Genomic DNA, 11,973 nt, shown 5'->3' on the forward strand with positions numbered 1-11,973 from the left:
TCAAAAACTATATTTTTTTTTTAAATTATATATAGCATGGAATAGTTCAAGCGGATAAATTCAAGTTGCAACATCATGCATACATGTTTATATACACACCTTTGTGCACACAAAATACACTTGTGTTGTATGAACACAGGCTTGTGTTCTCTCAAACAAAAGTCTTGTGTCATATTTGAACAACTCCGTCTTGTGTTCAGTTAACACAAGATCTTGTGTTGAAATAATTGTTTTAAATTTGTTCTTGTGTGTAACTTTATAATTATTTTTAATTTTAACACAGTTTAACACTTATGTTATACTGAAAGACTTCAGTTCTATGAACAATTATATTATTGTTAATTGTGTACAAGATATAGAGTTGTTGAAATATACCACACGACTTTTGTTGGAAAGAACACAAGTTTGTGTTGAAACAACACAAGTGTTTTTTGTGTGTGAAATTTTTGACTTGGTCCTACTTTCTTACTTCATGCACAATTTCTTGTTCCTTGGTGCTTTGCGTAAACCGTTGGGAAATTGGCCTTGTGATGATTAGCAGAGAACGTCCATTATCGTTGACGACTGGTATACTAATGTCCGCTATGGCGCCAAATTTCGTTTTATTCTATTCTGTTCTCTATACCTAAAAGGCTAAATTTTCACTGTTACAAGCTTAAAACATTTAAAACAGTTTTATCAACTCGAAACAACAATGGCTTAAGTTTACACATGTAAAATGACTACTGTTTTAATTTCAGATTTCCATATGCAGTTCCACAAATGTCTGGCTAACACATCCAATGTCTGTTTACACTTGCAAATGTTCACATCTTTAAAATGTGTATTGTTTGAGTTGTACTTCCACAAAGTCTCAAAGTTCGCATCAGGTTTCAAGACTTGCGTTTCTATTTTTGTTAACATGGATACAGGAAAGCTTCCCACACCCTTGCACAAGTTAATAGAAAATCGTTTTCCAGTTCTCAAAGATCGCAATGAAGACTAAAAGAAAAGAGCGAAGAAGAGAGAATATCTTTCTAATAAAAAATTCCTCAGAAGAACATTTTACGCATGATTCGCTAAGGAACCATTATTGCGACATTCATAACAATTCTATAAATGGTTCAACAAATATAGAAAGAAAGTAAAATATGTCAGAGACATATGTCAAAACTACGTGTCAGAGACGTGACGGAATGTAAAGAATCAAAGGATTTCTTTGTACAATGTAGTGCCTTTAACGTTAATTCCGTCATCCTATATAACTGAATCAGCGTCTAGCATAGCAGCCAATATCATGGTGAACCCCTTTCTTTGTGCAAACTTATAAACTGGCTGCCTTGGATACATTCATGCAGGCGCGAAGGAAAATAAGGCAGTGTATACGTCAAAGTAAAATTTTGTAAGGACTCAGAAGTGTGAGAAAGCAGGAAAATGTCAGTTGTGGGGACCGGTCGGTCAAATTGGCGTTTGTGGAAATTGCGGGAATTCTTGAGGCCAAGCATGTTGATGAAACTGGCATTGCCACATTACACCTTGTTCTGCGAGTCTTCCGCGGAATGTCGGTCTCTCTCTCGATCAGTCAGTCCCAGCCGCGGGCTTTTATCTGATCACCGTCTTGCCCGTCAATTTAACTGTTCTCGCTTCGTCTGCTCGCCTCACTAGTCCTCACATTGTTAGTATACTACACATACTTTCTCGGTAGAGACTCTCAAACGACGCGCATCTCTCGGCCGAAGAAAGGGATATTTGGAGGGACGGTGATACTGTTGTTAGCGCAAAAGTCTGCTGCGCATGTTACCCCGCAGACTGACTGGCGTCTGCAAAGAGCACTTTGAAACTATCTTTTTATTGGGATTCTGCAGTAAAGAACATCAAACATTGTTACTTACTGAGCCCGGCGAATACTTACCATGACTGCATAGGTACAGAACATTCCCGCCATCACAAAATTCTTGCTTTTCTGCTTTTCCAGCTAACATCATATAGCTACCATCTTGACAGCCTGACGGTACCAACGGCCATTCATGCAGCATTACTATACATAAATGTATCAGTATTACACAGGCCGTTATAGAATTGGGCGTCACTTTATTGTAACAATGTGAATGTGTTTCAGAAGGCTGGGTTTTTTTTTAATTATTATTTTCTGCTTGCTATATAGGCTTCAATGTACACACTACAAAAAAATCACTTTTTAGCGTCAGCTTCAAGCCAAGCCATGATTGACTTTATTGGTCAACACATTCTTTTATTTCCTTTCAGGAACTTGTACCCTGAATATATAGAGAGTAAAAATCCGACTTTAAGGTTAACTGTTTATAGGCTACATCAAGATACAAACATAAATGCATACAGACTTTCAGCAATTACCATATACTCTTGTCTCTATAAATATCGACATGAGGCCATCAAATATAAATATTAATACAACCGCTTGGCCACATACGGAGGGAAATTATGTGTTCAAGAACAGGAAGCAGAGACAAGTAATACGTTTGTTTCGACTTCATTTTCCAGTTGTATATAACTTTAGTTCCGCTAAAATTAACATGTCCGTCATCCATGCAAATACAGACTGTAGATAATGCATACGTTAGGGATGAAACGGTGCCAAAGTAATATGGAAAAGTGACAACACTGGAAATTGCATCGTTGTGCCTTTACAATTAGGGTAGCGACCACCAAAGTGGAAAAAATGTAGCATAAAATTAGTAGGTTGTAAAAGCCGGACGAATGACTGCCTGTTGTTAAGATACATTGTGGCTTGTGTTAGCATGGCAATAAATCTGCTCTGAAAGCAATGCACGGTACAAGCCCTGCCTGAACGCCTCTCGGTCCTATACGTATACTTCATCGTTCAGACAGAATATGGCAAGCCAAATGTACACGCAGTACCGTCTTGGCTAAGTAGAGTACATGTTCTTCGAACGTAATGGGGAGAATAATAAAAGATTGCTTTTTTATCAAGCACATTCACTTTAAATATCTTAAATCTTAAAAGGAGGATAATGTAAAAGGCTGCAGTATGAACAGTGTGATAGTTGGCGAATGGTCACACGTAACCGGTGAAACTCGCTCTCTTGTCAATTTTCCTCAGTTAGGAATCTTTTCTAACCGTTCGTGTAAATGCTTACATCGTAGTAACTTATGCGTCCCTTAGAGAAATGGCTTAATTCTCTTTAAGAAAGTATGAAGCGTCCAGAATCTCTGGAACTCTTCTGCATAACTGAGTCTTATTCCGCTTAACCCATGTTATACATGTATACAGGATCGTTGTAGAACAAAACTATCATGTTGGATATACCAAAAGTTCCAACAGTTGGATATACCAACAGTTCCAGCCCAAGTCGAACTTACAGATACACAGCTTTAACTAATAAATATTGATTTGGATATTGGGTTTCGGCCTTATGTCTTTGTTGACATTGTTGATTGCTTCTCTTTACATGACTCTGTGCTGAGTTTATACTTTTAAAGGCAAAGAAAATACAAAAATAAAGTGTAATCAGGTTAAAGACCATTCCCACCAGAAACTGTGGTGGTCTGTAGTGACCCAGAGAATATCAGTGACGTCATATCCGTAATAGTTCGCTTCAAGGTTCATTCGCGAGTGCATTCATATGTACATGTACATACAATTAAAACGGTGAAATCAAGCGGTGTATGTGTGCTAAGTGACAAAAACCTGATGTGACGTCATTGGCCCCAATATTGTCAGATAAGGTATCCAAACTCCAATTGTCTTTTTCTGTGTTGAAAAGGTTCTAAAAATGAATCCAACTCTATTACTGGACAGTTTTTAATGGGCTTTCATCTGACATGTACATTGTTAGTGTTTTCTGGCCTTTAATACATGCTCATACTTTCTAACTTCATTGATGGTTTGTGTTGAACGTTCATGGGAAAAGAAACCCTGCGATTACTGATCACAGCTCACTGGAACGTATGTAATAGTTGACGATTGGAATTTACTCCCCACAGTATGTGTTTTATTGTTGTTGTTGTTGTTTTTGTTCATTCTGACGATGATAGAGTAACACCTCTGCTTTCTTTGACTGAGTTTTTTCTTGGCACTGGACATGCATGACACCCTGCAAGAGTTATTATTTTGCCCTGACTCTAGATTTAACTCTAGATCTTAAATCCTGACATCGAATATTATCCTAACACTGAACGTGATAACCTTTCAGCTGATTTTTCCCGTTTCTTGTAACCAACCTGTATACTGACAAACGAAACGCACTGGAAATGATACCATACAATGTAATATATTGTGCATGTTTTTGTTTTTGGTTTTTTGTTTGTATACCGACGTTAGTCCTAACTCCCTACTTACTACAATTTAGTTTATCGTGACAATGTATTTTGACAGTATATTTTTACTATATCATGCTTGATACTGTTTTACCCTAGTAAAGCAGTTTTTCTAACCCTACATTTATCCCAACTCTGTGTTCCCACAAATGAACTTATTATGACACAGACACTTGTAAATCATCCTGCTAAGGAATTTTCATGATGTGGATGTGGACACTCCGAAAGACCATGCACCACAAATCTGTTTTTTATTCTTTAATGTCACACTGATTGCATTTTCCATGTCCTCAAAACTGACCTATTTTGTTTCCTTGGATACTCTGACAGGTTTCGGTAGTATACATGTGCAGAAGGGAAACAAGTTTTGCCTTTAAAAACTAACTAAGTTAACCGTTTCAGGTAAATTGATAATCTGTCTTAACTATGCACATATATGGTAGCACATCACTAAGGTTCCATGCAGTGGTAAACTGAAGACGACTGTCTGAAAATTAAATGAAACGCTGTCACGCCACTTTTTGAAAAGTGATATACATCTTTGTGATTTAAACTTGCCAACTTTTTGATAAGCCCAAGGGACACATTTTTATTTATTTACTTATATTTGTGTTTTACGCGATTCTCAATAATATTCCACGCATATATACAACGGTAATTATGGGCGATGGGGGCAAGGGAAAAGCACAGATTGCCAGGTACACCTGACCAGCCTTATTGCATTAGGGCACAGTTTAGCCAACTCCATCTGGAGGGATTCGAACCCGCGACGTCATTGATACAAAGCACTATACAAGGCTGCGCGTACTTCAGGCCACAAGCACTCTATACGGCTAGACCGGGGCGGCCGCTGCGCTTGTATTAACCGCCGCGGGTGTTTATTGCCTTGTCGTATATCAGAAAGGATAAACTTAGACAGGAGTCAGTTCTGATAGGTGTGCAAAGAGTGACGGATTACCACCTGGTATTTAACAGCTTCAGTTGAAGAGTTAGTGAGCCACTTGCAATGGTTTGTTAATCCTCTCTAGTGTGGCCCCGCTCGAACTGGAATGTGGCTTCTAAAGCCCAGCTATGTTAGCCGCTCAGGGGTCGACGAGAACACGGAGCTTACCCACGCTTCTTCAGGTGACGATAAAGGTTGTGGTCCCGAGGGTGGGGGCATGCAGACGGCATGGTGTCTCTGTTATCCGTATATCTGCAACATCAGTGATACCACAATCAATTTGTCCTTTTATACAGCCTATACCTCGGACTTCCAGTTTTTAGACGGCGGCGTCTGCTAAAGTTTAACTGCGTTAGGCACGGTGACAAACTTCTTACTGCATGCTTTGAACTACACTACTATTCTTAAATCCATTGTGTTTTGTGCACTGTGGTGAACCGGGCGTGATTTTGTACTGAACGTAGGACTGTATAGCCTTATCTGTCACTTGTGCTGATTAATGTTTAGGTAGACTGATATCGTACTAAATACTTTGTTTATGTTTGAAAAATAAATGAAACGTTATTTCTGATGTCTCTGACATGGCGTTACAGTACTATGGCAGCACTATGTAATATATCGCTGATCGGTTTCTCATCTCTAATGGCTATATATGACCAAAATAATGTTCAAATCTATGATGAAGATCAAACAAACACACACTTTATCGATGCCATATAAATACACAGAGATTGTATATACAGAAATGAGAATATAGCACCACGACGATATGGGAAAATATTTATAAGCAAAACATTTCGCGATTCAGAATTGGCACAGTTATATGCAACTGTCTACACTGTAGATAACTCTTCACCTACATATAAATGTTCCCCTACATTAAGTTTACCTAGCAAATCTTAAAGGATTCCATATTTGTGCATGTTGTTTAAAACACTGTGATAGTAATATAGACACAGCAAGGAGAGAAAAAATACAAGCAACGATAGTGCGACAGTCCGGTAATTGTCGCACATAATTTGCAATTTACATTTGTTAGGTTTTTATTCTGTAAATTTCATCCAAATGGTTAAGTGGTAACAGATCATATACAACAATCATTATCATTTCTTCATGTACGAAATACGAATTTCCGTAAAATTGCCGAATGCCACCTTGTAGTGCACTGTGTATTTAACAGCACCGGTTATATTATCCGCATATTATCGATAAATTTGAACAAGGAATGTCAAACACGATAACTGGTAGTCAGAAGAACGTGCAAAAAACAATTAAGACGCCTTCAACTTCAACTAATTGCAACGTTAAAGTCGAAAGAATCACGGAAATTTATTATTTTCATCAACTGTGTATATCAGATCCGTTCTTAAATCATTCATTACACGAGACATAATGCAGAAGTAATATTATTAAAGACACTACGTTCCAACCTACACCTACTATTGCCTGCGCATGTATACGCACCAAGTGCCTCATAACCACTCTTTTACACCATATGTAGATTACGCAATTGCTGCTTATAGTGTGGGTGACGTATTCTTTATAAATAGACCCGGATGCTTCCAGTGGTACTTTGCATGCAGAGGGTGTAAATAATAACTTAACTGAGTGAAGCTTACAGTACCATCGATAAGTATACAGGGTGTATGGCTAAACCCTGCATTCCCCTAGCCGAATGGTGTTATTACGCAATAGGCCTGTACCTTATTAAGACTACGTAAACAGCCAATAATTAGCGACATGATCTGTCTGAGGAAAGTGCGTGTATCAGGAAACTGAACATCTCTGAAAGTAAAGTATAATCCGTAAACAAGACGAATGTCACGAAACTGACAAGTGACGTCACGGCATCGCAGCTGTTCAGTTCACACTGGGTATAGCATGTGTTACGTCTCGATGTTATCGTTGCCGACACGGGATCATTGTCGGTAGTGAAAAGTGGAGGAGTTATGAGTGGTGGTAGAGTGGGAGAGGACACTACGGCTGACGTCGGCGTAAGGCTGGCTCAGCTTCTCCCTCTGTAAATCTGGACGATCTCCACAACTCTCCCTACATCGATTAGGAACAGATAAGCATGACTAATGGGAGAAAGTAAAATATTTTTGTTTATTTTGACACTTCGAAAAGCACATGACTTGGATAACTGAAGATCCAGAGAGCGCATTTGTTAAGATGTTAGCATTCTATACAATTACCTGCCTCCTCTGACCCCGACCAGCGCGGACTTGAGCGAGAACAGCCGTGGTGTACGTCAGGGCTTGGGGGCGGGGCAGTCCGTCAGTGAGTGGGGGATGAGAGAATGGGATTGAGCGGCACGGCATAACAGTGGGGCCTGCGGTTGAGGATGAGAGAGGGAAACAGAGAAAGGGAAAGTAGACGAGAGTGAGTGACATTAACAGAGACTGTTAGCTGTCGTCAAAGAAAGAAATCGTACCGTCCAGACAAAAACTAGAGATATAACGTGGCTTTAGTGTTTCTGTGCGTTACGGAGAGTTGGCTTTATTTTTCCTTTGCGGATGTAGTGGACAATGTGACCAGAGTTCATAAAAGTTTCATGTAACAAGTTGACTAAGATGGTGTTATAGCGATTAGCGGAGCTGGTATATGAGGAAGTGTGTTTAATTATATACCAACAGTATGATGACAATGGTGTTTGCATGTGCTAATCTTGCATAACCACGACTCATAGTGCATAATATTGCAGTTAGAATACACAAAGATCAGTCGTTGTCGGATCGAGTGTCAGAGTGAAGGATACAAAAAGGGTCAATCTTCGACTGAACCAGCGACAGAGTGAAGGACACAATTTAAGGGATCAGTTTTCGACTGATCGAGTGACGAGTGAAACGACACGAAGGGATCGCTTCTCGACTGAGTAAAGTATGAGTGGTGAGCTGGTGACCGATGATGCGGTGGGAGACTCCCGCCTCTGTGTTGCTGGGGACAGCCCTGGTGATGGGTACCCAGTGTGTGACACCCTCAAATCCGGTTTGTCTGGGGATGAGACTGTCTCAAAGAATCAACCACAGGGATCCGGTGCCTCAGCTGTACCCCTTAGACTGCGACAGTTACCAGCATCATTCTGGAAGGAACCTAACAGACCAAAGACAGACTATTACTCCTTACCGGCCGTGAGCCTGGCGTACCTCGGGCAAGGGTACAAACACTACCAGCCCGTGTACAAGGACTTGAGCGGGCCGGAGATTGCCGGTGGTGCATACTGTCAGAGAGGCTTGTCCTCTCCCTCCCTCAAATGGACGGTGAGGGGAGACTCCATGGCCGACTACTTTTACCGGAATTATGCCACCAAATATCAGTCGGGGAAAGTTCCGGATTTGTCCGGCTGGAGCCTCCGGTTCCCGGACAGTGGACTGAAATTTCCTCCAAGACCAGTGACAGGTGTTTCTTCAAATCCATATGTTTTATCTCAGCAGAGACGGCCCGGCACGGACTTAGGTTACCCCGTCTCAGGGGCAGGGATTCCCTCGGGCCTCTGGGAAGGACTTACCCTCGGACAGTACCCTAACCACCTGGGTCATGAGGCTCAGGCACCGTGGCGACCCGTCCCCTCCAAATTGGCATCATCTTACCCGTCACGATACCACCCATTTGTTGTCTGACACACACCAGATACCAACTCCGAACTGTGCAACCGTGTCAAATGTGGCGATGTACGAACATTAAACGGTTAACTGTTACCACTTACCTGGGTGTTCTACCGGTAATAAATGCAGGCGTGGAGAGCAGTAATCGCTGTGTCAGAGTAAACAGTGGTGAATATGCCTGTAGTGTTAGTCGTAAACGACAAATGTAAAAACCAGGATGTGACAAACAGTATACCGTGCGTATGTCACACATGACAGCGCGTGACAGTGTACATTTCCTGATACACCCCAACACTACACTTGTTTCGATGGCACCGCTGGCACGATCGAGAGTTGTCCTACGCTATAACAGTCATTTCTGCCTATGTACCATCCCTATTCTGTGTCACAGTCACAGTTTATATGCTCCCATGTCAGTACGACAAGATTCTACCTGTGTGACATGGCCGCGATAACGCCATACGGTCGTGACAGTGCGACCGCGCCGTGATAATTTGACATGCAATGCCGTGACAATCTGACACGTCCGTGACTGCATCATTGTCTTAACAATGTGCGCGCGTGGGAAGGTCTGTCAGCAACCTGCGGATGGTCGTGGGTCTCCCCTAGGCTCTGCCAGGTTTCCTCCCACCATAATGCTGGCCGCCGTCGTATAAGTAAATCTTAACAATATGCCACTGTCTCTACACAATAAGCCACAGCCATGGCGATTTACGGCTGTGACAATGTGACACTATCGTGTTAATGTGACATGGTCGGGTGGATTTGTGAGACAGTGAGGATGATATGTAACATGGCTATAGCGTGACACCGCCGTAACAACAGCAAATGAGTATCGAAGCACGGCATATTCCTCAACAATGTACATCTACGCGAGATCTCGCGTGCCATAATCTGTGTGACAACTGGAGACAATTACTTACGTCTGATGTGCAATATTTCATTAGCAGCAATTAGAATTAACACTGTATATCTGAGACTAAGGGATATGATGGTGGTCAGTGAGTGCAAGTTATCATGAGCTTCATTTAAACATTTTCTGTGGAAGTGAAACAAAGTGAAATGTACTATAAGGTTTTGTCACTGAGATGCTCACGGTCTGTATATGGCCACACGATTCGATGAGATCCTTCTGGAACGCAGTTCATTTTTCTGTGTGACAGTCAGAGCGTATGCCTTGTATGTCTTCCTGTACACTGTTGCGCAAGTGAATTGAGAGACTGAGTGTAGCAGAGAAAAACTAGACTCACACTGAAGCAGAGTGATTTGGCTGATAGTGATATTTATCCTCTCATCGTTTAATGGCACTATAAAGGCGATATAGCTACATGTTTGGAACTTTCCTGCATGTAAAACAGATCATTCGGTTCATGTGGATACTGTGGATAGTGATGCCTGACGATTATGCATGACAGTGCAGAGATGCTCTCCTACCCTTGCCCATTTGTACACAGAGTACAGCGGTGTTTACACCACCGGTGATTCGGTACAACGGTGTTGAGCATAACAATGCGTTCGAACCTTGTCCATCAAGACACAGGCTATACTGAAAAGTGTGTCGGCTAAAAAGTGAGTTTATTGGATGTATCTGCTTTAACATCCAGTGACACTTGTTTAGAATCTTGTCATAATATGTCGTATATATTCTATATTATACTCTCCGATATAAATATAGCATTCCTCAATACGTCCAACCTGTTTTTAATTCGTGTTTAATTTCTTAAAAATAATTTTATATCCTATAAAGTACTGTTGACTGCGGAAGGATACTTCAGGCATGCATTGAAACATGTTATAATGAACACAGTTTAATCTCTGTCAAAATATGTCTTTGTTAACAACATGCTGACTCGTGCTTGTGTCTTTTACTGGTATTATATCTACTGATATACGTACTGGTGGTCGTGGGGTTCCACCGCGCCCTGCCCTGTTTCCTAATACCATAATACTGGTCGCCGTCGTTTACTATAGTATGTAAAATCTTCTTGAGCTCGGCTTAAAACCCCAATCATGCATGTATAAATAAAGAAATAAATAATGTATTATTTTATGGACATTTTTAACTGTGTAGTTGATTTGAGTTGAATTAATAGCGTGCTATTTCACTTGTATGACGGCGGTATATGCCTTATGGGTGGAGGGTCCTGGACGAAGTGCCTGACAAACTCTCTGACGTATAAAGCAGCTGGAGAGGCATGCAGTGTAATAAGGTTGTATTCAAGCCTTCATATCTTCAGACCGGCCCGGATAGCACAGTTGGTAGAGCGTCCGCTTCGGGACCGGTAGATCCAGGATCAATCCTTGGTCGAGTCACACCTAAGACTTTAAAAGAGGAAGTTGTAACTTCCTCGCTTGGCGTTCAGCATGAAGGGGATAGTGCAACGACTGGTTGACCCGTATCAGTATAATGGCTCGGGCGGGGCGACTTACTTGCCTTCGGTAAGTCGTCTCAGTGATGCAGCACTAAATAAAAGAAATAAAAGAGTGGTGGAAATCCGCCCTGCAACAAGGAGGCACATTACACGTGCATGCACCCTAATGATTCCTTCGTCGTCATATGACTGAAAAATTGTTGAGTACGACGTTAAACCCCAAGCACTCACTCACTCACTCATATCTTCAGTATAAGGTATCACAGAGACATTTCGACTGAGGTGAAAGCAATTACGAAGGTGTCTACCAACATCTAAATTGGAAGTATTAAAGACATACATCTAGATATCACTAAAGCGGAAGAAAAAAGCGATGTCCATATGAATCAAACCTTGAAAGAAAACCCTCTATTGTTGGATGTCATATAAACAATCATTCCAACCTTAAATAACGATTGTGCTTTAGAGAATCCTGATTTGCGATAATCAAACTTGGAGTTCTATATTGAGCATTCTATAGTTCTTAGCAAATGATTACCGACTGATGCAGCATCGACTGTCTTCCTTTCGGCTTCGACAATGGGTGCTGGTGTTACCCGGTATCTGTATTCGGTTCTGTCCCATCTTAAATTGGCTTTATATATATATATATATATATATATATATATATAGTCGGTCGAGATTAAAATATTTGATTTACTTGGTATATTCCACAATATTTCACCTATAAATTTTTTTCCCTTTTTTTGTTTGGTGA

This window comes from Liolophura sinensis, chromosome 6 (assembly GCF_032854445.1).
Source record: "Liolophura sinensis isolate JHLJ2023 chromosome 6, CUHK_Ljap_v2, whole genome shotgun sequence".
Lineage (NCBI taxonomy): Eukaryota > Metazoa > Mollusca > Polyplacophora > Chitonida > Chitonidae > Liolophura > Liolophura sinensis.